Genomic DNA, 25997 nt, shown 5'->3' with positions numbered 1-25997 from the left:
ATCAGGTAGCTTCAGAGCAATCAGAATCAAGGTGTCAATGCATAACCTTTAGCCTAATTACACCCACCTGTTACAATGAGCAGATGTTAGCAGTGTTTCTGTTCAGACTTTGTGTGTGTTTAAACCAAGGCTGATTTTGCAGAGGAGAGGTGAAATGGCATGGTTTTTGCAGCAGGTGGGTGTGTCTAGTCAGCAGGTGTGTTAATCAGGAGGACACAATGGCAAGCCTGTAGCTTTAAGCAGGAAAACCTTGAGATTGAGTGGCCAAGAGGCTTTGCTGGACACTGGCAAGTGCTTACGGCCACACCACTCTGGACCCGCCCGATCTCGTCCGATCTCGGAAGCCAAACAGGGTTGGGCCTGGTTAGTACCTGGATGGGAGACCGCTTGGGAATACCAGGTGCTGTAAGTTTTCCATCTTTTCCTCCCAACCAGCAGAGGGTGTTCTTCCAAAATCTGCTTCAAAGTTCACCTAAGGTTTTTTTTTTTTTTTTTTTAATAAACAACTTTTGCCTCATGTAAAGTAATCAGGTAGCTTCAGAGCAATCAGAATCAAGGTGTCAATGCATAACCTTTAGCCTAATTACACCCACCTGTTACAATGAGCAGATGTTAGCAGTGTTTCTGTTCAGACTTTGTGTGTGTTTAAACCAAGGCTGATTTTGCAGAGGAGAGGTGAAATGGCATGGTTTTTGCAGCAGGTGGGTGTGTCTAGTCAGCAGGTGTGTTAATCAGGAGGACACAATGGCAAGCCTGTAGCTTTAAGCAGGAAAACCTTGAGATTGAGTGGCCAAGAGGCTTTGCTGGACACTGGCAAGTGCTTACGGCCACACCACTCTGGACCCGCCCGATCTCGTCCGATCTCGGAAGCCAAACAGGGTTGGGCCTGGTTAGTACCTGGATGGGAGACCGCTTGGGAATACCAGGTGCTGTAAGTTTTCCATCTTTTCCTCCCAACCAGCAGAGGGTGTTCTTCCAAAATCTGCTTCAAAGTTCACCTAAGGTTTTTTTCTTTTTCTTTTTTTTTTTTTTTTTTTTTTAATAAACAACTTTTGCCTCATGTAAAGTAATCAGGTAGCTTCAGAGCAATCAGAATCAAGGTGTCAATGCATAACCTTTAGCCTAATTACACCCACCTGTTATAATGAGCAGATGTTAGCAGTGTTTCTGTTCAGACTTTGTGTGTGTTTAAACCAAGGCTGATTTTGCAGAGGAGAGGTGAAATGGCATGGTTTTTGCAGCAGGTGGGTGTGTCTAATCAGCAGGTGTGTTAATCAGAAGGACACGATGGCATGCTTGGAAGTTTAAGCAGGAAAACTTTGAGATTCACTGGCCAAGAGGCTTTGCTGGACACTGGCAAGTGCTTACGGCCACACCACTCTGGACCCGCCCGATCTCGTCCGATCTCGGAAGCCAAACAGGGTTGGGCCTGGTTAGTACCTGGATGGGAGACCGCTTGGGAATACCAGGTGCTGTAAGTTTTCCATCTTTTCCTCCCAACCAGCAGAGGGTGTTCTTCCAAAATCTGCTTCAAAGTTCACCTAAGGTTTTTTTCTTTTTCTTTTTTTTTTTTTTTTTTTTTTTTTAATAAACAACTTTTGCCTCATGTAAAGTAATCAGGTAGCTTCAGAGCAATCAGAATCAAGGTGTCAATGCATAACCTTTAGCCTAATTACACCCACCTGTTATAATGAGCAGATGTTAGCAGTGTTTCTGTTCAGACTTTGTGTGTGTTTAAACCAAGGCTGATTTTGCAGAGGTGAGCTGAAATGGCATGGTTTTTGCAGCAGGTGGGTGTGTCTAATCAGCAGGTGTGTTAATCAGAAGGACACGATGGCATGCTTGGAAGTTTAAGCAGGAAAACTTTGAGATTCACTGGCCAAGAGGCTTTGCTGGACACTGGCAAGTGCTTACGGCCACACCACTCTGGACCCGCCCGATCTCGTCCGATCTCGGAAGCCAAACAGGGTTGGGCCTGGTTAGTACCTGGATGGGAGACCGCTTGGGAATACCAGGTGCTGTAAGTTTTCCATCTTTTCCTCCCAACCAGCAGAGGGTGTTCTTCCAAAATCTGCTTCAAAGTTCACCTAAGGTTTTTTTCTTTTTCTTTTTTTTTTTTTTTTTTTTTTTTTAATAAACAACTTTTGCCTCATGTAAAGTAATCAGGTAGCTTCAGAGCAATCAGAATCAAGGTGTCAATGCATAACCTTTAGCCTAATTACACCCACCTGTTATAATGAGCAGATGTTAGCAGTGTTTCTGTTCAGACTTTGTGTGTGTTTAAACCAAGGCTGATTTTGCAGAGGTGAGCTGAAATGGCATGGTTTTTGCAGCAGGTGGGTGTGTCTAATCAGCAGGTGTGTTAATCAGAAGGACACGATGGCATGCTTGGAAGTTTAAGCAGGAAAACTTTGAGATTCACTGGCCAAGAGGCTTTGCTGGACACTGGCAAGTGCTTACGGCCACACCACTCTGGACCCGCCCGATCTCGTCCGATCTCGGAAGCCAATCAGGGTTGGGCCTGGTTAGTACCTGGATGGGAGACCGCTTGGGAATACCAGGTGCTGTAAGTTTTCCATCTTTTCCTCCCAACCAGCAGAGGGTGTTCTTCCAAAATCTGCTTCAAAGTTCACCTAAGGTTTTTTTCTTTTTCTTTTTTTTTTTTTTTTTTTTTTTAATAAACAACTTTTGCCTCATGTAAAGTAATCAGGTAGCTTCAGAGCAATCAGAATCAAGGTGTCAATGCATAACCTTTAGCCTAATTACACCCACCTGTTATAATGAGCAGATGTTAGCAGTGTTTCTGTTCAGACTTTGTGTGTGTTTAAACCAAGGCTGATTTTGCAGAGGAGAGGTGAAATGGCATGGTTTTTGCAGCAGGTGGGTGTGTCTAATCAGCAGGTGTGTTAATCAGAAGGACACGATGGCATGCTTGGAAGTTTAAGCAGGAAAACTTTGAGATTCACTGGCCAAGAGGCTTTGCTGGACACTGGCAAGTGCTTACGGCCACACCACTCTGGACCCGCCCGATCTCGTCCGATCTCGGAAGCCAATCAGGGTTGGGCCTGGTTAGTACCTGGATGGGAGACCGCTTGGGAATACCAGGTGCTGTAAGTTTTCCATCTTTTCCTCCCAACCAGCAGAGGGTGTTCTTCCAAAATCTGCTTCAAAGTTCACCTAAGGTTTTTTTCTTTTTCTTTTTTTTTCTTTTTTTTTTTTTTAATAAACAACTTTTGCCTCATGTAAAGTAATCAGGTAGCTTCAGAGCAATCAGAATCAAGGTGTCAATGCATAACTTTTAGCCTAATTACACCCACCTGTTATAATGAGCAGATGTTAGCAGTGTTTCTGTTCAGACTTTGTGAGTGTAACCAAGGCTGTTTTTGCAGAGGTGAGCTGAAATGGCATGGTTTTTGCAGCAGGTGGGTGTGTCCAATCAGCAGGTGTGTTAATCAGAAGGACACGATGAAATGCCTGGAGCTTTAAGCTGGAAAACTTTGAAATTCGCTGGCCAAGAGGCTTTGCTGGACACTGGCAAGTGCTTACGGCCACACCACTCTGGACCCGCCCGATCTCGTCCGATCTCGGAAGCCAAACAGGGTTGGGCCTGGTTAGTACCTGGATGGGAGACCGCTTGGGAATACCAGGTGCTGTAAGTTTTCCATCTTTTCCTCCCAACCAGCAGAGGGTGTTCTTCCAAAATCTGCTTCAAAGTTCACCTAAGGTTTTTTTTTTTTTTTTTTTTTTTTTTTTTAATAAACAACTTTTGCCTCATGTAAAGTAATCAGGTAGCTTCAGAGCAATCAGAATCAAGGTGTCAATGCATAACCTTTAGCCTAATTACACCCACCTGTTATAATGAGCAGATGTTAGCAGTGTTTCTGTTCAGACTTTGTGTGTGTTTAAACCAAGGCTGATTTTGCAGAGGAGAGGTGAAATGGCATGGTTTTTGCAGCAGGTGGGTGTGTCTAATCAGCAGGTGTGTTAATCAGAAGGACACGATGGCATGCTTGGAAGTTTAAGCAGGAAAACTTTGAGATTCACTGGCCAAGAGGCTTTGCTGGACACTGGCAAGTGCTTACGGCCACACCACTCTGGACCCGCCCGATCTCGTCCGATCTCGGAAGCCAAACAGGGTTGGGCCTGGTTAGTACCTGGATGGGAGACCGCTTGGGAATACCAGGTGCTGTAAGTTTTCCATCTTTTCCTCCCAACCAGCAGAGGGTGTTCTTCCAAAATCTGCTTCAAAGTTCACCTAAGGTTTTTTTTTTTTTTTTTTTTTTAATAAACAACTTTTGCCTCATGTAAAGTAATCAGGTAGCTTCAGAGCAATCAGAATCAAGGTGTCAATGCATAACCTTTAGCCTAATTACACCCACCTGTTATAATGAGCAGATGTTAGCAGTGTTTCTGTTCAGACTTTGTGTGTGTTTAAACCAAGGCTGATTTTGCAGAGGAGAGGTGAAATGGCATGGTTTTTGCAGCAGGTGGGTGTGTCTAATCAGCAGGTGTGTTAATCAGAAGGACACGATGGCATGCTTGGAAGTTTAAGCAGGAAAACTTTGAGATTCACTGGCCAAGAGGCTTTGCTGGACACTGGCAAGTGCTTACGGCCACACCACTCTGGACCCGCCCGATCTCGTCCGATCTCGGAAGCCAATCAGGGTTGGGCCTGGTTAGTACCTGGATGGGAGACCGCTTGGGAATACCAGGTGCTGTAAGTTTTCCATCTTTTCCTCCCAACCAGCAGAGGGTGTTCTTCCAAAATCTGCTTCAAAGTTCACCTAAGGTTTTTTTCTTTTTCTTTTTTTTCTTTTTTTTTTTTTTAATAAACAACTTTTGCCTCATGTAAAGTAATCAGGTAGCTTCAGAGCAATCAGAATCAAGGTGTCAATGCATAACCTTTAGCCTAATTACACCCACCTGTTATAATGAGCAGATGTTAGCAGTGTTTCTGTTCAGACTTTGTGTGTGTTTAAACCAAGGCTGATTTTGCAGAGGAGAGGTGAAATGGCATGGTTTTTGCAGCAGGTGGGTGTGTCTAATCAGCAGGTGTGTTAATCAGAAGGACACGATGGCATGCTTGGAAGTTTAAGCAGGAAAACTTTGAGATTCACTGGCCAAGAGGCTTTGCTGGACACTGGCAAGTGCTTACGGCCACACCACTCTGGACCCGCCCGATCTCGTCCGATCTCGGAAGCCAATCAGGGTTGGGCCTGGTTAGTACCTGGATGGGAGACCGCTTGGGAATACCAGGTGCTGTAAGTTTTCCATCTTTTCCTCCCAACCAGCAGAGGGTGTTCTTCCAAAATCTGCTTCAAAGTTCACCTAAGGTTTTTTTCTTTTTCTTTTTTTTTCTTTTTTTTTTTTTTAATAAACAACTTTTGCCTCATGTAAAGTAATCAGGTAGCTTCAGAGCAATCAGAATCAAGGTGTCAATGCATAACTTTTAGCCTAATTACACCCACCTGTTATAATGAGCAGATGTTAGCAGTGTTTCTGTTCAGACTTTGTGTGTGTTTAAACCAAGGCTGATTTTGCAGAGGTGAGCTGAAATGGCATGGTTTTTGCAGCAGGTGGGTGTGTCTAATCAGCAGGTGTGTTAATCAGAAGGACACGATGGCATGCTTGGAAGTTTAAGCAGGAAAACTTTGAGATTCACTGGCCAAGAGGCTTTGCTGGACACTGGCAAGTGCTTACGGCCACACCACTCTGGACCCGCCCGATCTCGTCCGATCTCGGAAGCCAATCAGGGTTGGGCCTGGTTAGTACCTGGATGGGAGACCGCTTGGGAATACCAGGTGCTGTAAGTTTTCCATCTTTTCCTCCCAACCAGCAGAGGGTGTTCTTCCAAAATCTGCTTCAAAGTTCACCTAAGGTTTTTTTCTTTTTCTTTTTTTTTTTTTTTTTTTTTTTAATAAACAACTTTTGCCTCATGTAAAGTAATCAGGTAGCTTCAGAGCAATCAGAATCAAGGTGTCAATGCATAACCTTTAGCCTAATTACACCCACCTGTTATAATGAGCAGATGTTAGCAGTGTTTCTGTTCAGACTTTGTGTGTGTTTAAACCAAGGCTGATTTTGCAGAGGAGAGGTGAAATGGCATGGTTTTTGCAGCAGGTGGGTGTGTCTAATCAGCAGGTGTGTTAATCAGAAGGACACGATGGCATGCTTGGAAGTTTAAGCAGGAAAACTTTGAGATTCACTGGCCAAGAGGCTTTGCTGGACACTGGCAAGTGCTTACGGCCACACCACTCTGGACCCGCCCGATCTCGTCCGATCTCGGAAGCCAATCAGGGTTGGGCCTGGTTAGTACCTGGATGGGAGACCGCTTGGGAATACCAGGTGCTGTAAGTTTTCCATCTTTTCCTCCCAACCAGCAGAGGGTGTTCTTCCAAAATCTGCTTCAAAGTTCACCTAAGGTTTTTTTCTTTTTCTTTTTTTTTCTTTTTTTTTTTTTTAATAAACAACTTTTGCCTCATGTAAAGTAATCAGGTAGCTTCAGAGCAATCAGAATCAAGGTGTCAATGCATAACTTTTAGCCTAATTACACCCACCTGTTATAATGAGCAGATGTTAGCAGTGTTTCTGTTCAGACTTTGTGAGTGTAACCAAGGCTGTTTTTGCAGAGGTGAGCTGAAATGGCATGGTTTTTGCAGCAGGTGGGTGTGTCCAATCAGCAGGTGTGTTAATCAGAAGGACACGATGAAATGCCTGGAGCTTTAAGCTGGAAAACTTTGAAATTCGCTGGCCAAGAGGCTTTGCTGGACACTGGCAAGTGCTTACGGCCACACCACTCTGGACCCGCCCGATCTCGTCCGATCTCGGAAGCCAAACAGGGTTGGGCCTGGTTAGTACCTGGATGGGAGACCGCTTGGGAATACCAGGTGCTGTAAGTTTTCCATCTTTTCCTCCCAACCAGCAGAGGGTGTTCTTCCAAAATCTGCTTCAAAGTTCACCTAAGGTTTTTTTTTTTTTTTTTTTTTTTTTTTTTAATAAACAACTTTTGCCTCATGTAAAGTAATCAGGTAGCTTCAGAGCAATCAGAATCAAGGTGTCAATGCATAACCTTTAGCCTAATTACACCCACCTGTTATAATGAGCAGATGTTAGCAGTGTTTCTGTTCAGACTTTGTGTGTGTTTAAACCAAGGCTGATTTTGCAGAGGAGAGGTGAAATGGCATGGTTTTTGCAGCAGGTGGGTGTGTCTAATCAGCAGGTGTGTTAATCAGAAGGACACGATGGCATGCTTGGAAGTTTAAGCAGGAAAACTTTGAGATTCACTGGCCAAGAGGCTTTGCTGGACACTGGCAAGTGCTTACGGCCACACCACTCTGGACCCGCCCGATCTCGTCCGATCTCGGAAGCCAAACAGGGTTGGGCCTGGTTAGTACCTGGATGGGAGACCGCTTGGGAATACCAGGTGCTGTAAGTTTTCCATCTTTTCCTCCCAACCAGCAGAGGGTGTTCTTCCAAAATCTGCTTCAAAGTTCACCTAAGGTTTTTTTTTTTTTTTTTTTTTTAATAAACAACTTTTGCCTCATGTAAAGTAATCAGGTAGCTTCAGAGCAATCAGAATCAAGGTGTCAATGCATAACCTTTAGCCTAATTACACCCACCTGTTATAATGAGCAGATGTTAGCAGTGTTTCTGTTCAGACTTTGTGTGTGTTTAAACCAAGGCTGATTTTGCAGAGGAGAGGTGAAATGGCATGGTTTTTGCAGCAGGTGGGTGTGTCTAATCAGCAGGTGTGTTAATCAGAAGGACACGATGGCATGCTTGGAAGTTTAAGCAGGAAAACTTTGAGATTCACTGGCCAAGAGGCTTTGCTGGACACTGGCAAGTGCTTACGGCCACACCACTCTGGACCCGCCCGATCTCGTCCGATCTCGGAAGCCAATCAGGGTTGGGCCTGGTTAGTACCTGGATGGGAGACCGCTTGGGAATACCAGGTGCTGTAAGTTTTCCATCTTTTCCTCCCAACCAGCAGAGGGTGTTCTTCCAAAATCTGCTTCAAAGTTCACCTAAGGTTTTTTTCTTTTTCTTTTTTTTCTTTTTTTTTTTTTTAATAAACAACTTTTGCCTCATGTAAAGTAATCAGGTAGCTTCAGAGCAATCAGAATCAAGGTGTCAATGCATAACCTTTAGCCTAATTACACCCACCTGTTATAATGAGCAGATGTTAGCAGTGTTTCTGTTCAGACTTTGTGTGTGTTTAAACCAAGGCTGATTTTGCAGAGGAGAGGTGAAATGGCATGGTTTTTGCAGCAGGTGGGTGTGTCTAATCAGCAGGTGTGTTAATCAGAAGGACACGATGGCATGCTTGGAAGTTTAAGCAGGAAAACTTTGAGATTCACTGGCCAAGAGGCTTTGCTGGACACTGGCAAGTGCTTACGGCCACACCACTCTGGACCCGCCCGATCTCGTCCGATCTCGGAAGCCAATCAGGGTTGGGCCTGGTTAGTACCTGGATGGGAGACCGCTTGGGAATACCAGGTGCTGTAAGTTTTCCATCTTTTCCTCCCAACCAGCAGAGGGTGTTCTTCCAAAATCTGCTTCAAAGTTCACCTAAGGTTTTTTTCTTTTTCTTTTTTTTTCTTTTTTTTTTTTTTAATAAACAACTTTTGCCTCATGTAAAGTAATCAGGTAGCTTCAGAGCAATCAGAATCAAGGTGTCAATGCATAACTTTTAGCCTAATTACACCCACCTGTTATAATGAGCAGATGTTAGCAGTGTTTCTGTTCAGACTTTGTGAGTGTAACCAAGGCTGTTTTTGCAGAGGTGAGCTGAAATGGCATGGTTTTTGCAGCAGGTGGGTGTGTCCAATCAGCAGGTGTGTTAATCAGAAGGACACGATGAAATGCCTGGAGCTTTAAGCTGGAAAACTTTGAAATTCGCTGGCCAAGAGGCTTTGCTGGACACTGGCAAGTGCTTACGGCCACACCACTCTGGACCCGCCCGATCTCGTCCGATCTCGGAAGCCAAACAGGGTTGGGCCTGGTTAGTACCTGGATGGGAGACCGCTTGGGAATACCAGGTGCTGTAAGTTTTCCATCTTTTCCTCCCAACCAGCAGAGGGTGTTCTTCCAAAATCTGCTTCAAAGTTCACCTAAGGTTTTTTTTTTTTTTTTTTTTTTTTTTTTTTAATAAACAACTTTTGCCTCATGTAAAGTAATCAGGTAGCTTCAGAGCAATCAGAATCAAGGTGTCAATGCATAACCTTTAGCCTAATTACACCCACCTGTTATAATGAGCAGATGTTAGCAGTGTTTCTGTTCAGACTTTGTGTGTGTTTAAACCAAGGCTGATTTTGCAGAGGAGAGGTGAAATGGCATGGTTTTTGCAGCAGGTGGGTGTGTCTAATCAGCAGGTGTGTTAATCAGAAGGACACGATGGCATGCTTGGAAGTTTAAGCAGGAAAACTTTGAGATTCACTGGCCAAGAGGCTTTGCTGGACACTGGCAAGTGCTTACGGCCACACCACTCTGGACCCGCCCGATCTCGTCCGATCTCGGAAGCCAAACAGGGTTGGGCCTGGTTAGTACCTGGATGGGAGACCGCTTGGGAATACCAGGTGCTGTAAGTTTTCCATCTTTTCCTCCCAACCAGCAGAGGGTGTTCTTCCAAAATCTGCTTCAAAGTTCACCTAAGGTTTTTTTCTTTTTCTTTTTTTTTTTTTTTTTTTTTTTAATAAACAACTTTTGCCTCATGTAAAGTAATCAGGTAGCTTCAGAGCAATCAGAATCAAGGTGTCAATGCATAACCTTTAGCCTAATTACACCCACCTGTTATAATGAGCAGATGTTAGCAGTGTTTCTGTTCAGACTTTGTGTGTGTTTAAACCAAGGCTGATTTTGCAGAGGAGAGGTGAAATGGCATGGTTTTTGCAGCAGGTGGGTGTGTCTAATCAGCAGGTGTGTTAATCAGAAGGACACGATGGCATGCTTGGAAGTTTAAGCAGGAAAACTTTGAGATTCACTGGCCAAGAGGCTTTGCTGGACACTGGCAAGTGCTTACGGCCACACCACTCTGGACCCGCCCGATCTCGTCCGATCTCGGAAGCCAATCAGGGTTGGGCCTGGTTAGTACCTGGATGGGAGACCGCTTGGGAATACCAGGTGCTGTAAGTTTTCCATCTTTTCCTCCCAACCAGCAGAGGGTGTTCTTCCAAAATCTGCTTCAAAGTTCACCTAAGGTTTTTTTCTTTTTCTTTTTTTTCTTTTTTTTTTTTTTAATAAACAACTTTTGCCTCATGTAAAGTAATCAGGTAGCTTCAGAGCAATCAGAATCAAGGTGTCAATGCATAACCTTTAGCCTAATTACACCCACCTGTTATAATGAGCAGATGTTAGCAGTGTTTCTGTTCAGACTTTGTGTGTGTTTAAACCAAGGCTGATTTTGCAGAGGAGAGGTGAAATGGCATGGTTTTTGCAGCAGGTGGGTGTGTCTAATCAGCAGGTGTGTTAATCAGAAGGACACGATGGCATGCTTGGAAGTTTAAGCAGGAAAACTTTGAGATTCACTGGCCAAGAGGCTTTGCTGGACACTGGCAAGTGCTTACGGCCACACCACTCTGGACCCGCCCGATCTCGTCCGATCTCGGAAGCCAATCAGGGTTGGGCCTGGTTAGTACCTGGATGGGAGACCGCTTGGGAATACCAGGTGCTGTAAGTTTTCCATCTTTTCCTCCCAACCAGCAGAGGGTGTTCTTCCAAAATCTGCTTCAAAGTTCACCTAAGGTTTTTTTCTTTTTCTTTTTTTTTCTTTTTTTTTTTTTTAATAAACAACTTTTGCCTCATGTAAAGTAATCAGGTAGCTTCAGAGCAATCAGAATCAAGGTGTCAATGCATAACCTTTAGCCTAATTACACCCACCTGTTATAATGAGCAGATGTTAGCAGTGTTTCTGTTCAGACTTTGTGTGTGTTTAAACCAAGGCTGATTTTGCAGAGGAGAGGTGAAATGGCATGGTTTTTGCAGCAGGTGGGTGTGTCTAATCAGCAGGTGTGTTAATCAGAAGGACACGATGGCATGCTTGGAAGTTTAAGCAGGAAAACTTTGAGATTCACTGGCCAAGAGGCTTTGCTGGACACTGGCAAGTGCTTACGGCCACACCACTCTGGACCCGCCCGATCTCGTCCGATCTCGGAAGCCAATCAGGGTTGGGCCTGGTTAGTACCTGGATGGGAGACCGCTTGGGAATACCAGGTGCTGTAAGTTTTCCATCTTTTCCTCCCAACCAGCAGAGGGTGTTCTTCCAAAATCTGCTTCAAAGTTCACCTAAGGTTTTTTTCTTTTTCTTTTTTTTCTTTTTTTTTTTTTTAATAAACAACTTTTGCCTCATGTAAAGTAATCAGGTAGCTTCAGAGCAATCAGAATCAAGGTGTCAATGCATAACCTTTAGCCTAATTACACCCACCTGTTATAATGAGCAGATGTTAGCAGTGTTTCTGTTCAGACTTTGTGTGTGTTTAAACCAAGGCTGATTTTGCAGAGGAGAGGTGAAATGGCATGGTTTTTGCAGCAGGTGGGTGTGTCTAATCAGCAGGTGTGTTAATCAGAAGGACACGATGGCATGCTTGGAAGTTTAAGCAGGAAAACTTTGAGATTCACTGGCCAAGAGGCTTTGCTGGACACTGGCAAGTGCTTACGGCCACACCACTCTGGACCCGCCCGATCTCGTCCGATCTCGGAAGCCAATCAGGGTTGGGCCTGGTTAGTACCTGGATGGGAGACCGCTTGGGAATACCAGGTGCTGTAAGTTTTCCATCTTTTCCTCCCAACCAGCAGAGGGTGTTCTTCCAAAATCTGCTTCAAAGTTCACCTAAGGTTTTTTTCTTTTTCTTTTTTTTTCTTTTTTTTTTTTTTAATAAACAACTTTTGCCTCATGTAAAGTAATCAGGTAGCTTCAGAGCAATCAGAATCAAGGTGTCAATGCATAACTTTTAGCCTAATTACACCCACCTGTTATAATGAGCAGATGTTAGCAGTGTTTCTGTTCAGACTTTGTGTGTGTTTAAACCAAGGCTGATTTTGCAGAGGTGAGCTGAAATGGCATGGTTTTTGCAGCAGGTGGGTGTGTCTAATCAGCAGGTGTGTTAATCAGAAGGACACGATGGCATGCTTGGAAGTTTAAGCAGGAAAACTTTGAGATTCACTGGCCAAGAGGCTTTGCTGGACACTGGCAAGTGCTTACGGCCACACCACTCTGGACCCGCCCGATCTCGTCCGATCTCGGAAGCCAATCAGGGTTGGGCCTGGTTAGTACCTGGATGGGAGACCGCTTGGGAATACCAGGTGCTGTAAGTTTTCCATCTTTTCCTCCCAACCAGCAGAGGGTGTTCTTCCAAAATCTGCTTCAAAGTTCACCTAAGGTTTTTTTCTTTTTCTTTTTTTTTTTTTTTTTTTTTTTAATAAACAACTTTTGCCTCATGTAAAGTAATCAGGTAGCTTCAGAGCAATCAGAATCAAGGTGTCAATGCATAACCTTTAGCCTAATTACACCCACCTGTTATAATGAGCAGATGTTAGCAGTGTTTCTGTTCAGACTTTGTGTGTGTTTAAACCAAGGCTGATTTTGCAGAGGAGAGGTGAAATGGCATGGTTTTTGCAGCAGGTGGGTGTGTCTAATCAGCAGGTGTGTTAATCAGAAGGACACGATGGCATGCTTGGAAGTTTAAGCAGGAAAACTTTGAGATTCACTGGCCAAGAGGCTTTGCTGGACACTGGCAAGTGCTTACGGCCACACCACTCTGGACCCGCCCGATCTCGTCCGATCTCGGAAGCCAATCAGGGTTGGGCCTGGTTAGTACCTGGATGGGAGACCGCTTGGGAATACCAGGTGCTGTAAGTTTTCCATCTTTTCCTCCCAACCAGCAGAGGGTGTTCTTCCAAAATCTGCTTCAAAGTTCACCTAAGGTTTTTTTCTTTTTCTTTTTTTTTCTTTTTTTTTTTTTTAATAAACAACTTTTGCCTCATGTAAAGTAATCAGGTAGCTTCAGAGCAATCAGAATCAAGGTGTCAATGCATAACTTTTAGCCTAATTACACCCACCTGTTATAATGAGCAGATGTTAGCAGTGTTTCTGTTCAGACTTTGTGAGTGTAACCAAGGCTGTTTTTGCAGAGGTGAGCTGAAATGGCATGGTTTTTGCAGCAGGTGGGTGTGTCCAATCAGCAGGTGTGTTAATCAGAAGGACACGATGAAATGCCTGGAGCTTTAAGCTGGAAAACTTTGAAATTCGCTGGCCAAGAGGCTTTGCTGGACACTGGCAAGTGCTTACGGCCACACCACTCTGGACCCGCCCGATCTCGTCCGATCTCGGAAGCCAAACAGGGTTGGGCCTGGTTAGTACCTGGATGGGAGACCGCTTGGGAATACCAGGTGCTGTAAGTTTTCCATCTTTTCCTCCCAACCAGCAGAGGGTGTTCTTCCAAAATCTGCTTCAAAGTTCACCTAAGGTTTTTTTTTTTTTTTTTTTTTTTTTTTTTAATAAACAACTTTTGCCTCATGTAAAGTAATCAGGTAGCTTCAGAGCAATCAGAATCAAGGTGTCAATGCATAACCTTTAGCCTAATTACACCCACCTGTTATAATGAGCAGATGTTAGCAGTGTTTCTGTTCAGACTTTGTGTGTGTTTAAACCAAGGCTGATTTTGCAGAGGAGAGGTGAAATGGCATGGTTTTTGCAGCAGGTGGGTGTGTCTAATCAGCAGGTGTGTTAATCAGAAGGACACGATGGCATGCTTGGAAGTTTAAGCAGGAAAACTTTGAGATTCACTGGCCAAGAGGCTTTGCTGGACACTGGCAAGTGCTTACGGCCACACCACTCTGGACCCGCCCGATCTCGTCCGATCTCGGAAGCCAAACAGGGTTGGGCCTGGTTAGTACCTGGATGGGAGACCGCTTGGGAATACCAGGTGCTGTAAGTTTTCCATCTTTTCCTCCCAACCAGCAGAGGGTGTTCTTCCAAAATCTGCTTCAAAGTTCACCTAAGGTTTTTTTTTTTTTTTTTTTTTTAATAAACAACTTTTGCCTCATGTAAAGTAATCAGGTAGCTTCAGAGCAATCAGAATCAAGGTGTCAATGCATAACCTTTAGCCTAATTACACCCACCTGTTATAATGAGCAGATGTTAGCAGTGTTTCTGTTCAGACTTTGTGTGTGTTTAAACCAAGGCTGATTTTGCAGAGGAGAGGTGAAATGGCATGGTTTTTGCAGCAGGTGGGTGTGTCTAATCAGCAGGTGTGTTAATCAGAAGGACACGATGGCATGCTTGGAAGTTTAAGCAGGAAAACTTTGAGATTCACTGGCCAAGAGGCTTTGCTGGACACTGGCAAGTGCTTACGGCCACACCACTCTGGACCCGCCCGATCTCGTCCGATCTCGGAAGCCAATCAGGGTTGGGCCTGGTTAGTACCTGGATGGGAGACCGCTTGGGAATACCAGGTGCTGTAAGTTTTCCATCTTTTCCTCCCAACCAGCAGAGGGTGTTCTTCCAAAATCTGCTTCAAAGTTCACCTAAGGTTTTTTTCTTTTTCTTTTTTTTCTTTTTTTTTTTTTTAATAAACAACTTTTGCCTCATGTAAAGTAATCAGGTAGCTTCAGAGCAATCAGAATCAAGGTGTCAATGCATAACCTTTAGCCTAATTACACCCACCTGTTATAATGAGCAGATGTTAGCAGTGTTTCTGTTCAGACTTTGTGTGTGTTTAAACCAAGGCTGATTTTGCAGAGGAGAGGTGAAATGGCATGGTTTTTGCAGCAGGTGGGTGTGTCTAATCAGCAGGTGTGTTAATCAGAAGGACACGATGGCATGCTTGGAAGTTTAAGCAGGAAAACTTTGAGATTCACTGGCCAAGAGGCTTTGCTGGACACTGGCAAGTGCTTACGGCCACACCACTCTGGACCCGCCCGATCTCGTCCGATCTCGGAAGCCAATCAGGGTTGGGCCTGGTTAGTACCTGGATGGGAGACCGCTTGGGAATACCAGGTGCTGTAAGTTTTCCATCTTTTCCTCCCAACCAGCAGAGGGTGTTCTTCCAAAATCTGCTTCAAAGTTCACCTAAGGTTTTTTTCTTTTTCTTTTTTTTTCTTTTTTTTTTTTTTAATAAACAACTTTTGCCTCATGTAAAGTAATCAGGTAGCTTCAGAGCAATCAGAATCAAGGTGTCAATGCATAACTTTTAGCCTAATTACACCCACCTGTTATAATGAGCAGATGTTAGCAGTGTTTCTGTTCAGACTTTGTGAGTGTAACCAAGGCTGTTTTTGCAGAGGTGAGCTGAAATGGCATGGTTTTTGCAGCAGGTGGGTGTGTCCAATCAGCAGGTGTGTTAATCAGAAGGACACGATGAAATGCCTGGAGCTTTAAGCTGGAAAACTTTGAAATTCGCTGGCCAAGAGGCTTTGCTGGACACTGGCAAGTGCTTACGGCCACACCACTCTGGACCCGCCCGATCTCGTCCGATCTCGGAAGCCAAACAGGGTTGGGCCTGGTTAGTACCTGGATGGGAGACCGCTTGGGAATACCAGGTGCTGTAAGTTTTCCATCTTTTCCTCCCAACCAGCAGAGGGTGTTCTTCCAAAATCTGCTTCAAAGTTCACCTAAGGTTTTTTTTTTTTTTTTTTTTTTTTTTTTTAATAAACAACTTTTGCCTCATGTAAAGTAATCAGGTAGCTTCAGAGCAATCAGAATCAAGGTGTCAATGCATAACCTTTAGCCTAATTACACCCACCTGTTATAATGAGCAGATGTTAGCAGTGTTTCTGTTCAGACTTTGTGTGTGTTTAAACCAAGGCTGATTTTGCAGAGGAGAGGTGAAATGGCATGGTTTTTGCAGCAGGTGGGTGTGTCTAATCAGCAGGTGTGTTAATCAGAAGGACACGATGGCATGCTTGGAAGTTTAAGCAGGAAAACTTTGAGATTCACTGGCCAAGAGGCTTTGCTGGACACTGGCAAGTGCTTACGGCCACACCACTCTGGACCCGCCCGATCTCGTCCGATCTCGGAAGCCAAACAGGGTTGGGCCTGGTTAGTACCTGGATGGGAGACCGCTTGGGAATACCAGGTGCTGTAAGTTTTCCATCTTTTCCTCCCAACCAGCAGAGGGTGTTCTTCCAAAATCTGCTTCAAAGTTCACCTAAGGTTTTTTTCTTTTTCTTTTTTTTTTTTTTTTTTTTTTTAATAAACAACTTTTGCCTCATGTAAAGTAATCAGGTAGCTTCAGAGCAATCAGAATCAAGGTGTCAATGCATAACCTTTAGCCTAATTACACCCACCTGTTATAATGAGCAGATGTTAGCAGTGTTTCTGTTCAGACTTTGTGTGTGTTTAAACCAAGGCTGATTTTGCAGAGGAGAGGTGAAATGGCATGGTTTTTGCAGCAGGTGGGTGTGTCTAATCAGCAGGTGTGTTAATCAGAAGGACACGATGGCATGCTTGGAAGTTTAAGCAGGAAAACTTTGAGATTCACTGGCCAAGAGGCTTTGCTGGACACTGGCAAGTGCTTACGGCCACACCACTCTGGACCCGCCCGATCTCGTCCGATCTCGGAAGCCAATCAGGGTTGGGCCTGGTTAGTACCTGGATGGGAGACCGCTTGGGAATACCAGGTGCTGTAAGTTTTCCATCTTTTCCTCCCAACCAGCAGAGGGTGTTCTTCCAAAATCTGCTTCAAAGTTCACCTAAGGTTTTTTTCTTTTTCTTTTTTTTCTTTTTTTTTTTTTTAATAAACAACTTTTGCCTCATGTAAAGTAATCAGGTAGCTTCAGAGCAATCAGAATCAAGGTGTCAATGCATAACCTTTAGCCTAATTACACCCACCTGTTATAATGAGCAGATGTTAGCAGTGTTTCTGTTCAGACTTTGTGTGTGTTTAAACCAAGGCTGATTTTGCAGAGGAGAGGTGAAATGGCATGGTTTTTGCAGCAGGTGGGTGTGTCTAATCAGCAGGTGTGTTAATCAGAAGGACACGATGGCATGCTTGGAAGTTTAAGCAGGAAAACTTTGAGATTCACTGGCCAAGAGGCTTTGCTGGACACTGGCAAGTGCTTACGGCCACACCACTCTGGACCCGCCCGATCTCGTCCGATCTCGGAAGCCAATCAGGGTTGGGCCTGGTTAGTACCTGGATGGGAGACCGCTTGGGAATACCAGGTGCTGTAAGTTTTCCATCTTTTCCTCCCAACCAGCAGAGGGTGTTCTTCCAAAATCTGCTTCAAAGTTCACCTAAGGTTTTTTTCTTTTTCTTTTTTTTTCTTTTTTTTTTTTTTAATAAACAACTTTTGCCTCATGTAAAGTAATCAGGTAGCTTCAGAGCAATCAGAATCAAGGTGTCAATGCATAACCTTTAGCCTAATTACACCCACCTGTTATAATGAGCAGATGTTAGCAGTGTTTCTGTTCAGACTTTGTGTGTGTTTAAACCAAGGCTGATTTTGCAGAGGAGAGGTGAAATGGCATGGTTTTTGCAGCAGGTGGGTGTGTCTAATCAGCAGGTGTGTTAATCAGAAGGACACGATGGCATGCTTGGAAGTTTAAGCAGGAAAACTTTGAGATTCACTGGCCAAGAGGCTTTGCTGGACACTGGCAAGTGCTTACGGCCACACCACTCTGGACCCGCCCGATCTCGTCCGATCTCGGAAGCCAATCAGGGTTGGGCCTGGTTAGTACCTGGATGGGAGACCGCTTGGGAATACCAGGTGCTGTAAGTTTTCCATCTTTTCCTCCCAACCAGCAGAGGGTGTTCTTCCAAAATCTGCTTCAAAGTTCACCTAAGGTTTTTTTCTTTTTCTTTTTTTTCTTTTTTTTTTTTTTAATAAACAACTTTTGCCTCATGTAAAGTAATCAGGTAGCTTCAGAGCAATCAGAATCAAGGTGTCAATGCATAACCTTTAGCCTAATTACACCCACCTGTTATAATGAGCAGATGTTAGCAGTGTTTCTGTTCAGACTTTGTGTGTGTTTAAACCAAGGCTGATTTTGCAGAGGAGAGGTGAAATGGCATGGTTTTTGCAGCAGGTGGGTGTGTCTAATCAGCAGGTGTGTTAATCAGAAGGACACGATGGCATGCTTGGAAGTTTAAGCAGGAAAACTTTGAGATTCACTGGCCAAGAGGCTTTGCTGGACACTGGCAAGTGCTTACGGCCACACCACTCTGGACCCGCCCGATCTCGTCCGATCTCGGAAGCCAATCAGGGTTGGGCCTGGTTAGTACCTGGATGGGAGACCGCTTGGGAATACCAGGTGCTGTAAGTTTTCCATCTTTTCCTCCCAACCAGCAGAGGGTGTTCTTCCAAAATCTGCTTCAAAGTTCACCTAAGGTTTTTTTCTTTTTCTTTTTTTTTCTTTTTTTTTTTTTTAATAAACAACTTTTGCCTCATGTAAAGTAATCAGGTAGCTTCAGAGCAATCAGAATCAAGGTGTCAATGCATAACTTTTAGCCTAATTACACCCACCTGTTATAATGAGCAGATGTTAGCAGTGTTTCTGTTCAGACTTTGTGAGTGTAACCAAGGCTGTTTTTGCAGAGGTGAGCTGAAATGGCATGGTTTTTGCAGCAGGTGGGTGTGTCCAATCAGCAGGTGTGTTAATCAGAAGGACACGATGAAATGCCTGGAGCTTTAAGCTGGAAAACTTTGAAATTCGCTGGCCAAGAGGCTTTGCTGGACACTGGCAAGTGCTTACGGCCACACCACTCTGGACCCGCCCGATCTCGTCCGATCTCGGAAGCCAATCAGGGTTGGGCCTGGTTAGTACCTGGATGGGAGACCGCTTGGGAATACCAGGTGCTGTAAGTTTTCCATCTTTTCCTCCCAACCAGCAGAGGGTGTTCTTCCAATATCTTCTTCAAAGTTCACTTTAGGTTTTTTTCTTTTTTCTTTTTTTTTTTTTTTTTTTTTTTTTTTTAATAAACAACTTTTGCCTCATGTAAAGTAATCAGGTAGCTTCAGAGCATACAGTGCCAAGGTGTAAATGCATAACCTTTAGCCTAATTACTCCACCTGTTATAATGAGCAGATGTTAGCAGTGCTTCTGTTCAGACTTTGTGAGTGTAACCAAGGCTGTTTTTGCAGAGGTGAGCTGAAATGGCATGGTTTTTGCAGCAGGTGGGTGTGTCCAATCAGCAGGTGTGTTAATCAGAAGGACACGATGGCATGCTTGGAAGTTTAAGCAGGAAAACTTTGAGATTCACTGGCCAAGAGGCTTTGCTGGACACTGGCAAGTGCTTACGGCCACACCACTCTGGACCCGCCCGATCTCGTCCGATCTCGGAAGCCAAACAGGGTTGGGCCTGGTTAGTACCTGGATGGGAGACCGCTTGGGAATACCAGGTGCTGTAAGTTTTCCATCTTTTCCTCCCAACCAGCAGAGGGTGTTCTTCCAAAATCTGCTTCAAAGTTCACCTAAGGTTTTTTTCTTTTTCTTTTTTTTTTTTTTTTTTTTTTTAATAAACAACTTTTGCCTCATGTAAAGTAATCAGGTAGCTTCAGAGCAATCAGAATCAAGGTGTCAATGCATAACCTTTAGCCTAATTACACCCACCTGTTATAATGAGCAGATGTTAGCAGTGTTTCTGTTCAGACTTTGTGTGTGTTTAAACCAAGGCTGATTTTGCAGAGGAGAGGTGAAATGGCATGGTTTTTGCAGCAGGTGGGTGTGTCTAATCAGCAGGTGTGTTAATCAGAAGGACACGATGGCATGCTTGGAAGTTTAAGCAGGAAAACTTTGAGATTCACTGGCCAAGAGGCTTTGCTGGACACTGGCAAGTGCTTACGGCCACACCACTCTGGACCCGCCCGATCTCGTCCGATCTCGGAAGCCAAACAGGGTTGGGCCTGGTTAGTACCTGGATGGGAGACCGCTTGGGAATACCAGGTGCTGTAAGTTTTCCATCTTTTCCTCCCAACCAGCAGAGGGTGTTCTTCCAAAATCTGCTTCAAAGTTCACCTAAGGTTTTTTTCTTTTTCTTTTTTTTTTTTTTTTTTTTTTTTTAATAAACAACTTTTGCCTCATGTAAAGTAATCAGGTAGCTTCAGAGCAATCAGAATCAAGGTGTCAATGCATAACCTTTAGCCTAATTACACCCACCTGTTATAATGAGCAGATGTTAGCAGTGTTTCTGTTCAGACTTTGTGTGTGTTTAAACCAAGGCTGATTTTGCAGAGGTGAGCTGAAATGGCATGGTTTTTGCAGCAGGTGGGTGTGTCTAATCAGCAGGTGTGTTAATCAGAAGGACACGATGGCATGCTTGGAAGTTTAAGCAGGAAAACTTTGAGATTCACTGGCCAAGAGGCTTTGCTGGACACTGGCAAGTGCTTACGGCCACACCACTCTGGACCCGCCCGATCTCGTCCGATCTCGGAAGCCAATCAGGGTTGGGCCTGGTTAGTACCTGGATGGGAGACCGCTTGGGAATACCAGGTGCTGTAAGTTTTCCATCTTTTCCTCCCAACCAGCAGAGGGTGTTCTTCCAAAATCTGCTTCAAAGTTCACCTAAGGTTTTTTTCTTTTTCTTTTTTTTTTTTTTTTTTTTTTTAATAAACAACTTTTGCCTCATGTAAAGTAATCAGGTAGCTTCAGAGCAATCAGAATCAAGGTGTCAATGCATAACCTTTAGCCTAATTACACCCACCTGTTATAATGAGCAGATGTTAGCAGTGTTTCTGTTCAGACTTTGTGTGTGTTTAAACCAAGGCTGATTTTGCAGAGGAGAGGTGAAATGGCATGGTTTTTGCAGCAGGTGGGTGTGTCTAATCAGCAGGTGTGTTAATCAGAAGGACACGATGGCATGCTTGGAAGTTTAAGCAGGAAAACTTTGAGATTCACTGGCCAAGAGGCTTTGCTGGACACTGGCAAGTGCTTACGGCCACACCACTCTGGACCCGCCCGATCTCGTCCGATCTCGGAAGCCAATCAGGGTTGGGCCTGGTTAGTACCTGGATGGGAGACCGCTTGGGAATACCAGGTGCTGTAAGTTTTCCATCTTTTCCTCCCAACCAGCAGAGGGTGTTCTTCCAAAATCTGCTTCAAAGTTCACCTAAGGTTTTTTTCTTTTTCTTTTTTTTTCTTTTTTTTTTTTTTAATAAACAACTTTTGCCTCATGTAAAGTAATCAGGTAGCTTCAGAGCAATCAGAATCAAGGTGTCAATGCATAACTTTTAGCCTAATTACACCCACCTGTTATAATGAGCAGATGTTAGCAGTGTTTCTGTTCAGACTTTGTGAGTGTAACCAAGGCTGTTTTTGCAGAGGTGAGCTGAAATGGCATGGTTTTTGCAGCAGGTGGGTGTGTCCAATCAGCAGGTGTGTTAATCAGAAGGACACGATGAAATGCCTGGAGCTTTAAGCTGGAAAACTTTGAAATTCGCTGGCCAAGAGGCTTTGCTGGACACTGGCAAGTGCTTACGGCCACACCACTCTGGACCCGCCCGATCTCGTCCGATCTCGGAAGCCAAACAGGGTTGGGCCTGGTTAGTACCTGGATGGGAGACCGCTTGGGAATACCAGGTGCTGTAAGTTTTCCATCTTTTCCTCCCAACCAGCAGAGGGTGTTCTTCCAAAATCTGCTTCAAAGTTCACCTAAGGTTTTTTTTTTTTTTTTTTTTTTTTTTTTTAATAAACAACTTTTGCCTCATGTAAAGTAATCAGGTAGCTTCAGAGCAATCAGAATCAAGGTGTCAATGCATAACCTTTAGCCTAATTACACCCACCTGTTATAATGAGCAGATGTTAGCAGTGTTTCTGTTCAGACTTTGTGTGTGTTTAAACCAAGGCTGATTTTGCAGAGGAGAGGTGAAATGGCATGGTTTTTGCAGCAGGTGGGTGTGTCTAATCAGCAGGTGTGTTAATCAGAAGGACACGATGGCATGCTTGGAAGTTTAAGCAGGAAAACTTTGAGATTCACTGGCCAAGAGGCTTTGCTGGACACTGGCAAGTGCTTACGGCCACACCACTCTGGACCCGCCCGATCTCGTCCGATCTCGGAAGCCAAACAGGGTTGGGCCTGGTTAGTACCTGGATGGGAGACCGCTTGGGAATACCAGGTGCTGTAAGTTTTCCATCTTTTCCTCCCAACCAGCAGAGGGTGTTCTTCCAAAATCTGCTTCAAAGTTCACCTAAGGTTTTTTTTTTTTTTTTTTTTTTAATAAACAACTTTTGCCTCATGTAAAGTAATCAGGTAGCTTCAGAGCAATCAGAATCAAGGTGTCAATGCATAACCTTTAGCCTAATTACACCCACCTGTTATAATGAGCAGATGTTAGCAGTGTTTCTGTTCAGACTTTGTGTGTGTTTAAACCAAGGCTGATTTTGCAGAGGAGAGGTGAAATGGCATGGTTTTTGCAGCAGGTGGGTGTGTCTAATCAGCAGGTGTGTTAATCAGAAGGACACGATGGCATGCTTGGAAGTTTAAGCAGGAAAACTTTGAGATTCACTGGCCAAGAGGCTTTGCTGGACACTGGCAAGTGCTTACGGCCACACCACTCTGGACCCGCCCGATCTCGTCCGATCTCGGAAGCCAATCAGGGTTGGGCCTGGTTAGTACCTGGATGGGAGACCGCTTGGGAATACCAGGTGCTGTAAGTTTTCCATCTTTTCCTCCCAACCAGCAGAGGGTGTTCTTCCAAAATCTGCTTCAAAGTTCACCTAAGGTTTTTTTCTTTTTCTTTTTTTTCTTTTTTTTTTTTTTAATAAACAACTTTTGCCTCATGTAAAGTAATCAGGTAGCTTCAGAGCAATCAGAATCAAGGTGTCAATGCATAACCTTTAGCCTAATTACACCCACCTGTTATAATGAGCAGATGTTAGCAGTGTTTCTGTTCAGACTTTGTGTGTGTTTAAACCAAGGCTGATTTTGCAGAGGAGAGGTGAAATGGCATGGTTTTTGCAGCAGGTGGGTGTGTCTAATCAGCAGGTGTGTTAATCAGAAGGACACGATGGCATGCTTGGAAGTTTAAGCAGGAAAACTTTGAGATTCACTGGCCAAGAGGCTTTGCTGGACACTGGCAAGTGCTTACGGCCACACCACTCTGGACCCGCCCGATCTCGTCCGATCTCGGAAGCCAATCAGGGTTGGGCCTGGTTAGTACCTGGATGGGAGACCGCTTGGGAATACCAGGTGCTGTAAGTTTTCCATCTTTTCCTCCCAACCAGCAGAGGGTGTTCTTCCAAAATCTGCTTCAAAGTTCACCTAAGGTTTTTTTCTTTTTCTTTTTTTTTCTTTTTTTTTTTTTTAATAAACAACTTTTGCCTCATGTAAAGTAATCAGGTAGCTTCAGAGCAATCAGAATCAAGGTGTCAATGCATAACTTTTAGCCTAATTACACCCACCTGTTATAATGAGCAGATGTTAGCAGTGTTTCTGTTCAGACTTTGTGAGTGTAACCAAGGCTGTTTTTGCAGAGGTGAGCTGAAATGGCATGGTTTTTGCAGCAGGTGGGTGTGTCCAATCAGCAGGTGTGTTAATCAGAAGGACACGATGAAATGCCTGGAGCTTTAAGCTGGAAAACTTTGAAATTCGCTGGCCAAGAGGCTTTGCTGGACACTGGCAAGTGCTTACGGCCACACCACTCTGGACCCGCCCGATCTCGTCCGATCTCGGAAGCCAAACAGGGTTGGGCCTGGTTAGTACCTGGATGGGAGACCGCTTGGGAATACCAGGTGCTGTAAGTTTTCCATCTTTTCCTCCCAACCAGCAGAGGGTGTTCTTCCAAAATCTGCTTCAAAGTTCACCTAAGGTTTTTTTTTTTTTTTTTTTTTTAATAAACAACTTTTGCCTCATGTAAAGTAATCAGGTAGCTTCAGAGCAATCAGAATCAAGGTGTCAATGCATAACCTTTAGCCTAATTACACCCACCTGTTATAATGAGCAGATGTTAGCAGTGTTTCTGTTCAGACTTTGTGTGTGTTTAAACCAAGGCTGATTTTGCAGAGGAGAGGTGAAATGGCATGGTTTTTGCAGCAGGTGGGTGTGTCTAATCAGCAGGTGTGTTAATCAGAAGGACACGATGGCATGCTTGGAAGTTTAAGCAGGAAAACTTTGAGATTCACTGGCCAAGAGGCTTTGCTGGACACTGGCAAGTGCTTACGGCCACACCACTCTGGACCCGCCCGATCTCGTCCGATCTCGGAAGCCAATCAGGGTTGGGCCTGGTTAGTACCTGGATGGGAGACCGCTTGGGAATACCAGGTGCTGTAAGTTTTCCATCTTTTCCTCCCAACCAGCAGAGGGTGTTCTTCCAAAATCTGCTTCAAAGTTCACCTAAGGTTTTTTTCTTTTTCTTTTTTTTCTTTTTTTTTTTTTTAATAAACAACTTTTGCCTCATGTAAAGTAATCAGGTAGCTTCAGAGCAATCAGAATCAAGGTGTCAATGCATAACCTTTAGCCTAATTACACCCACCTGTTATAATGAGCAGATGTTAGCAGTGTTTCTGTTCAGACTTTGTGTGTGTTTAAACCAAGGCTGATTTTGCAGAGGAGAGGTGAAATGGCATGGTTTTTGCAGCAGGTGGGTGTGTCTAATCAGCAGGTGTGTTAATCAGAAGGACACGATGGCATGCTTGGAAGTTTAAGCAGGAAAACTTTGAGATTCACTGGCCAAGAGGCTTTGCTGGACACTGGCAAGTGCTTACGGCCACACCACTCTGGACCCGCCCGATCTCGTCCGATCTCGGAAGCCAATCAGGGTTGGGCCTGGTTAGTACCTGGATGGGAGACCGCTTGGGAATACCAGGTGCTGTAAGTTTTCCATCTTTTCCTCCCAACCAGCAGAGGGTGTTCTTCCAAAATCTGCTTCAAAGTTCACCTAAGGTTTTTTTCTTTTTCTTTTTTTTTCTTTTTTTTTTTTTTAATAAACAACTTTTGCCTCATGTAAAGTAATCAGGTAGCTTCAGAGCAATCAGAATCAAGGTGTCAATGCATAACTTTTAGCCTAATTACACCCACCTGTTATAATGAGCAGATGTTAGCAGTGTTTCTGTTCAGACTTTGTGAGTGTAACCAAGGCTGTTTTTGCAGAGGTGAGCTGAAATGGCATGGTTTTTGCAGCAGGTGGGTGTGTCCAATCAGCAGGTGTGTTAATCAGAAGGACACGATGAAATGCCTGGAGCTTTAAGCTGGAAAACTTTGAAATTCGCTGGCCAAGAGGCTTTGCTGGACACTGGCAAGTGCTTACGGCCACACCACTCTGGACCCGCCCGATCTCGTCCGATCTCGGAAGCCAAACAGGGTTGGGCCTGGTTAGTACCTGGATGGGAGACCGCTTGGGAATACCAGGTGCTGTAAGTTTTCCATCTTTTCCTCCCAACCAGCAGAGGGTGTTCTTCCAAAATCTGCTTCAAAGTTCACCTAAGGTTTTTTTTTTTTTTTTTTTTTTTTTTTTTTAATAAACAACTTTTGCCTCATGTAAAGTAATCAGGTAGCTTCAGAGCAATCAGAATCAAGGTGTCAATGCATAACCTTTAGCCTAATTACACCCACCTGTTATAATGAGCAGATGTTAGCAGTGTTTCTGTTCAGACTTTGTGTGTGTTTAAACCAAGGCTGATTTTGCAGAGGAGAGGTGAAATGGCATGGTTTTTGCAGCAGGTGGGTGTGTCTAATCAGCAGGTGTGTTAATCAGAAGGACACGATGGCATGCTTGGAAGTTTAAGCAGGAAAACTTTGAGATTCACTGGCCAAGAGGCTTTGCTGGACACTGGCAAGTGCTTACGGCCACACCACTCTGGACCCGCCCGATCTCGTCCGATCTCGGAAGCCAAACAGGGTTGGGCCTGGTTAGTACCTGGATGGGAGACCGCTTGGGAATACCAGGTGCTGTAAGTTTTCCATCTTTTCCTCCCAACCAGCAGAGGGTGTTCTTCCAAAATCTGCTTCAAAGTTCACCTAAGGTTTTTTTCTTTTTCTTTTTTTTTTTTTTTTTTTTTTTAATAAACAACTTTTGCCTCATGTAAAGTAATCAGGTAGCTTCAGAGCAATCAGAATCAAGGTGTCAAT

The 25997-nt window shown here is 44.2% G+C and overlaps 48 non-coding genes across 48 annotated transcripts; all 48 read left to right on the top strand.

Moving 5' to 3' along the window:
• The first annotated feature begins 293 nt into the window (after window positions 1-293).
• Window positions 294-412, top strand: LOC144984918 (5S ribosomal RNA). The gene has a single exon (XR_013648746.1). It is a non-coding gene; the product is annotated as a 5S ribosomal RNA (ribosomal RNA).
• A 407-nt stretch (window positions 413-819) lies between these two features.
• On the top strand, window positions 820-938 carry LOC144984917 (5S ribosomal RNA). The gene has a single exon (XR_013648745.1). It is a non-coding gene; the product is annotated as a 5S ribosomal RNA (ribosomal RNA).
• A 424-nt stretch (window positions 939-1362) lies between these two features.
• On the top strand, window positions 1363-1481 carry LOC144984916 (5S ribosomal RNA). Its single transcript, XR_013648744.1, has one exon. It is a non-coding gene; the product is annotated as a 5S ribosomal RNA (ribosomal RNA).
• Window positions 1482-1908: 427 nt separating this feature from the next.
• On the top strand, window positions 1909-2027 carry LOC144984915 (5S ribosomal RNA). The gene has a single exon (XR_013648743.1). It is a non-coding gene; the product is annotated as a 5S ribosomal RNA (ribosomal RNA).
• A 427-nt stretch (window positions 2028-2454) lies between these two features.
• On the top strand, window positions 2455-2573 carry LOC144986053 (5S ribosomal RNA). Its single transcript, XR_013649883.1, has one exon. It is a non-coding gene; the product is annotated as a 5S ribosomal RNA (ribosomal RNA).
• Window positions 2574-2998: 425 nt separating this feature from the next.
• LOC144986052 (5S ribosomal RNA) lies at window positions 2999-3117 on the top strand. The gene has a single exon (XR_013649882.1). It is a non-coding gene; the product is annotated as a 5S ribosomal RNA (ribosomal RNA).
• Window positions 3118-3540: 423 nt separating this feature from the next.
• On the top strand, window positions 3541-3659 carry LOC144984914 (5S ribosomal RNA). Its single transcript, XR_013648742.1, has one exon. It is a non-coding gene; the product is annotated as a 5S ribosomal RNA (ribosomal RNA).
• A 417-nt stretch (window positions 3660-4076) lies between these two features.
• LOC144984913 (5S ribosomal RNA) lies at window positions 4077-4195 on the top strand. The gene has a single exon (XR_013648741.1). It is a non-coding gene; the product is annotated as a 5S ribosomal RNA (ribosomal RNA).
• Window positions 4196-4605: 410 nt separating this feature from the next.
• Window positions 4606-4724, top strand: LOC144986051 (5S ribosomal RNA). Its single transcript, XR_013649881.1, has one exon. It is a non-coding gene; the product is annotated as a 5S ribosomal RNA (ribosomal RNA).
• Window positions 4725-5149: 425 nt separating this feature from the next.
• On the top strand, window positions 5150-5268 carry LOC144986050 (5S ribosomal RNA). The gene has a single exon (XR_013649880.1). It is a non-coding gene; the product is annotated as a 5S ribosomal RNA (ribosomal RNA).
• A 426-nt stretch (window positions 5269-5694) lies between these two features.
• Window positions 5695-5813, top strand: LOC144986049 (5S ribosomal RNA). Its single transcript, XR_013649879.1, has one exon. It is a non-coding gene; the product is annotated as a 5S ribosomal RNA (ribosomal RNA).
• Window positions 5814-6238: 425 nt separating this feature from the next.
• LOC144986047 (5S ribosomal RNA) lies at window positions 6239-6357 on the top strand. The gene has a single exon (XR_013649877.1). It is a non-coding gene; the product is annotated as a 5S ribosomal RNA (ribosomal RNA).
• Window positions 6358-6780: 423 nt separating this feature from the next.
• Window positions 6781-6899, top strand: LOC144984912 (5S ribosomal RNA). The gene has a single exon (XR_013648740.1). It is a non-coding gene; the product is annotated as a 5S ribosomal RNA (ribosomal RNA).
• A 417-nt stretch (window positions 6900-7316) lies between these two features.
• Window positions 7317-7435, top strand: LOC144984911 (5S ribosomal RNA). Its single transcript, XR_013648739.1, has one exon. It is a non-coding gene; the product is annotated as a 5S ribosomal RNA (ribosomal RNA).
• Window positions 7436-7845: 410 nt separating this feature from the next.
• Window positions 7846-7964, top strand: LOC144986046 (5S ribosomal RNA). Its single transcript, XR_013649876.1, has one exon. It is a non-coding gene; the product is annotated as a 5S ribosomal RNA (ribosomal RNA).
• A 425-nt stretch (window positions 7965-8389) lies between these two features.
• LOC144986045 (5S ribosomal RNA) lies at window positions 8390-8508 on the top strand. Its single transcript, XR_013649875.1, has one exon. It is a non-coding gene; the product is annotated as a 5S ribosomal RNA (ribosomal RNA).
• A 423-nt stretch (window positions 8509-8931) lies between these two features.
• Window positions 8932-9050, top strand: LOC144984910 (5S ribosomal RNA). The gene has a single exon (XR_013648738.1). It is a non-coding gene; the product is annotated as a 5S ribosomal RNA (ribosomal RNA).
• Window positions 9051-9468: 418 nt separating this feature from the next.
• LOC144984909 (5S ribosomal RNA) lies at window positions 9469-9587 on the top strand. The gene has a single exon (XR_013648737.1). It is a non-coding gene; the product is annotated as a 5S ribosomal RNA (ribosomal RNA).
• A 425-nt stretch (window positions 9588-10012) lies between these two features.
• Window positions 10013-10131, top strand: LOC144986044 (5S ribosomal RNA). The gene has a single exon (XR_013649874.1). It is a non-coding gene; the product is annotated as a 5S ribosomal RNA (ribosomal RNA).
• A 425-nt stretch (window positions 10132-10556) lies between these two features.
• LOC144986043 (5S ribosomal RNA) lies at window positions 10557-10675 on the top strand. The gene has a single exon (XR_013649873.1). It is a non-coding gene; the product is annotated as a 5S ribosomal RNA (ribosomal RNA).
• Window positions 10676-11101: 426 nt separating this feature from the next.
• Window positions 11102-11220, top strand: LOC144986041 (5S ribosomal RNA). The gene has a single exon (XR_013649871.1). It is a non-coding gene; the product is annotated as a 5S ribosomal RNA (ribosomal RNA).
• A 425-nt stretch (window positions 11221-11645) lies between these two features.
• On the top strand, window positions 11646-11764 carry LOC144986040 (5S ribosomal RNA). Its single transcript, XR_013649870.1, has one exon. It is a non-coding gene; the product is annotated as a 5S ribosomal RNA (ribosomal RNA).
• Window positions 11765-12190: 426 nt separating this feature from the next.
• LOC144986039 (5S ribosomal RNA) lies at window positions 12191-12309 on the top strand. The gene has a single exon (XR_013649869.1). It is a non-coding gene; the product is annotated as a 5S ribosomal RNA (ribosomal RNA).
• Window positions 12310-12734: 425 nt separating this feature from the next.
• Window positions 12735-12853, top strand: LOC144986038 (5S ribosomal RNA). Its single transcript, XR_013649868.1, has one exon. It is a non-coding gene; the product is annotated as a 5S ribosomal RNA (ribosomal RNA).
• Window positions 12854-13276: 423 nt separating this feature from the next.
• LOC144984907 (5S ribosomal RNA) lies at window positions 13277-13395 on the top strand. Its single transcript, XR_013648735.1, has one exon. It is a non-coding gene; the product is annotated as a 5S ribosomal RNA (ribosomal RNA).
• A 417-nt stretch (window positions 13396-13812) lies between these two features.
• On the top strand, window positions 13813-13931 carry LOC144984906 (5S ribosomal RNA). Its single transcript, XR_013648734.1, has one exon. It is a non-coding gene; the product is annotated as a 5S ribosomal RNA (ribosomal RNA).
• Window positions 13932-14341: 410 nt separating this feature from the next.
• LOC144986037 (5S ribosomal RNA) lies at window positions 14342-14460 on the top strand. Its single transcript, XR_013649867.1, has one exon. It is a non-coding gene; the product is annotated as a 5S ribosomal RNA (ribosomal RNA).
• Window positions 14461-14885: 425 nt separating this feature from the next.
• Window positions 14886-15004, top strand: LOC144986036 (5S ribosomal RNA). The gene has a single exon (XR_013649866.1). It is a non-coding gene; the product is annotated as a 5S ribosomal RNA (ribosomal RNA).
• A 423-nt stretch (window positions 15005-15427) lies between these two features.
• On the top strand, window positions 15428-15546 carry LOC144984905 (5S ribosomal RNA). The gene has a single exon (XR_013648733.1). It is a non-coding gene; the product is annotated as a 5S ribosomal RNA (ribosomal RNA).
• Window positions 15547-15963: 417 nt separating this feature from the next.
• On the top strand, window positions 15964-16082 carry LOC144984904 (5S ribosomal RNA). The gene has a single exon (XR_013648732.1). It is a non-coding gene; the product is annotated as a 5S ribosomal RNA (ribosomal RNA).
• Window positions 16083-16507: 425 nt separating this feature from the next.
• LOC144986035 (5S ribosomal RNA) lies at window positions 16508-16626 on the top strand. Its single transcript, XR_013649865.1, has one exon. It is a non-coding gene; the product is annotated as a 5S ribosomal RNA (ribosomal RNA).
• Window positions 16627-17051: 425 nt separating this feature from the next.
• LOC144986034 (5S ribosomal RNA) lies at window positions 17052-17170 on the top strand. The gene has a single exon (XR_013649864.1). It is a non-coding gene; the product is annotated as a 5S ribosomal RNA (ribosomal RNA).
• Window positions 17171-17596: 426 nt separating this feature from the next.
• Window positions 17597-17715, top strand: LOC144986033 (5S ribosomal RNA). Its single transcript, XR_013649863.1, has one exon. It is a non-coding gene; the product is annotated as a 5S ribosomal RNA (ribosomal RNA).
• Window positions 17716-18140: 425 nt separating this feature from the next.
• On the top strand, window positions 18141-18259 carry LOC144986032 (5S ribosomal RNA). The gene has a single exon (XR_013649862.1). It is a non-coding gene; the product is annotated as a 5S ribosomal RNA (ribosomal RNA).
• A 423-nt stretch (window positions 18260-18682) lies between these two features.
• Window positions 18683-18801, top strand: LOC144986030 (5S ribosomal RNA). The gene has a single exon (XR_013649860.1). It is a non-coding gene; the product is annotated as a 5S ribosomal RNA (ribosomal RNA).
• A 427-nt stretch (window positions 18802-19228) lies between these two features.
• On the top strand, window positions 19229-19347 carry LOC144984903 (5S ribosomal RNA). The gene has a single exon (XR_013648731.1). It is a non-coding gene; the product is annotated as a 5S ribosomal RNA (ribosomal RNA).
• Window positions 19348-19772: 425 nt separating this feature from the next.
• LOC144984902 (5S ribosomal RNA) lies at window positions 19773-19891 on the top strand. The gene has a single exon (XR_013648730.1). It is a non-coding gene; the product is annotated as a 5S ribosomal RNA (ribosomal RNA).
• A 427-nt stretch (window positions 19892-20318) lies between these two features.
• LOC144986029 (5S ribosomal RNA) lies at window positions 20319-20437 on the top strand. The gene has a single exon (XR_013649859.1). It is a non-coding gene; the product is annotated as a 5S ribosomal RNA (ribosomal RNA).
• A 425-nt stretch (window positions 20438-20862) lies between these two features.
• LOC144986028 (5S ribosomal RNA) lies at window positions 20863-20981 on the top strand. Its single transcript, XR_013649858.1, has one exon. It is a non-coding gene; the product is annotated as a 5S ribosomal RNA (ribosomal RNA).
• A 423-nt stretch (window positions 20982-21404) lies between these two features.
• On the top strand, window positions 21405-21523 carry LOC144984901 (5S ribosomal RNA). Its single transcript, XR_013648729.1, has one exon. It is a non-coding gene; the product is annotated as a 5S ribosomal RNA (ribosomal RNA).
• Window positions 21524-21940: 417 nt separating this feature from the next.
• Window positions 21941-22059, top strand: LOC144984900 (5S ribosomal RNA). The gene has a single exon (XR_013648728.1). It is a non-coding gene; the product is annotated as a 5S ribosomal RNA (ribosomal RNA).
• A 410-nt stretch (window positions 22060-22469) lies between these two features.
• LOC144986027 (5S ribosomal RNA) lies at window positions 22470-22588 on the top strand. The gene has a single exon (XR_013649857.1). It is a non-coding gene; the product is annotated as a 5S ribosomal RNA (ribosomal RNA).
• A 425-nt stretch (window positions 22589-23013) lies between these two features.
• Window positions 23014-23132, top strand: LOC144986026 (5S ribosomal RNA). Its single transcript, XR_013649856.1, has one exon. It is a non-coding gene; the product is annotated as a 5S ribosomal RNA (ribosomal RNA).
• Window positions 23133-23555: 423 nt separating this feature from the next.
• On the top strand, window positions 23556-23674 carry LOC144984899 (5S ribosomal RNA). Its single transcript, XR_013648726.1, has one exon. It is a non-coding gene; the product is annotated as a 5S ribosomal RNA (ribosomal RNA).
• A 410-nt stretch (window positions 23675-24084) lies between these two features.
• On the top strand, window positions 24085-24203 carry LOC144986025 (5S ribosomal RNA). The gene has a single exon (XR_013649855.1). It is a non-coding gene; the product is annotated as a 5S ribosomal RNA (ribosomal RNA).
• Window positions 24204-24628: 425 nt separating this feature from the next.
• On the top strand, window positions 24629-24747 carry LOC144986024 (5S ribosomal RNA). The gene has a single exon (XR_013649854.1). It is a non-coding gene; the product is annotated as a 5S ribosomal RNA (ribosomal RNA).
• A 423-nt stretch (window positions 24748-25170) lies between these two features.
• On the top strand, window positions 25171-25289 carry LOC144984898 (5S ribosomal RNA). The gene has a single exon (XR_013648725.1). It is a non-coding gene; the product is annotated as a 5S ribosomal RNA (ribosomal RNA).
• Window positions 25290-25707: 418 nt separating this feature from the next.
• On the top strand, window positions 25708-25826 carry LOC144984896 (5S ribosomal RNA). Its single transcript, XR_013648723.1, has one exon. It is a non-coding gene; the product is annotated as a 5S ribosomal RNA (ribosomal RNA).
• Window positions 25827-25997: the final 171 nt, after the last annotated feature.

The sequence above is a fragment of the Oryzias latipes genome, chromosome 16 (genome assembly GCF_053564925.1).
Source record: "Oryzias latipes strain Hd-rR chromosome 16, Olatipes_Hd-rR_3.1".
Taxonomy (NCBI): domain Eukaryota; kingdom Metazoa; phylum Chordata; class Actinopteri; order Beloniformes; family Adrianichthyidae; genus Oryzias; species Oryzias latipes.
Note: the sequence above shows the minus strand (reverse complement) of the source record. Positions and strands in the feature narration are given on the sequence as shown.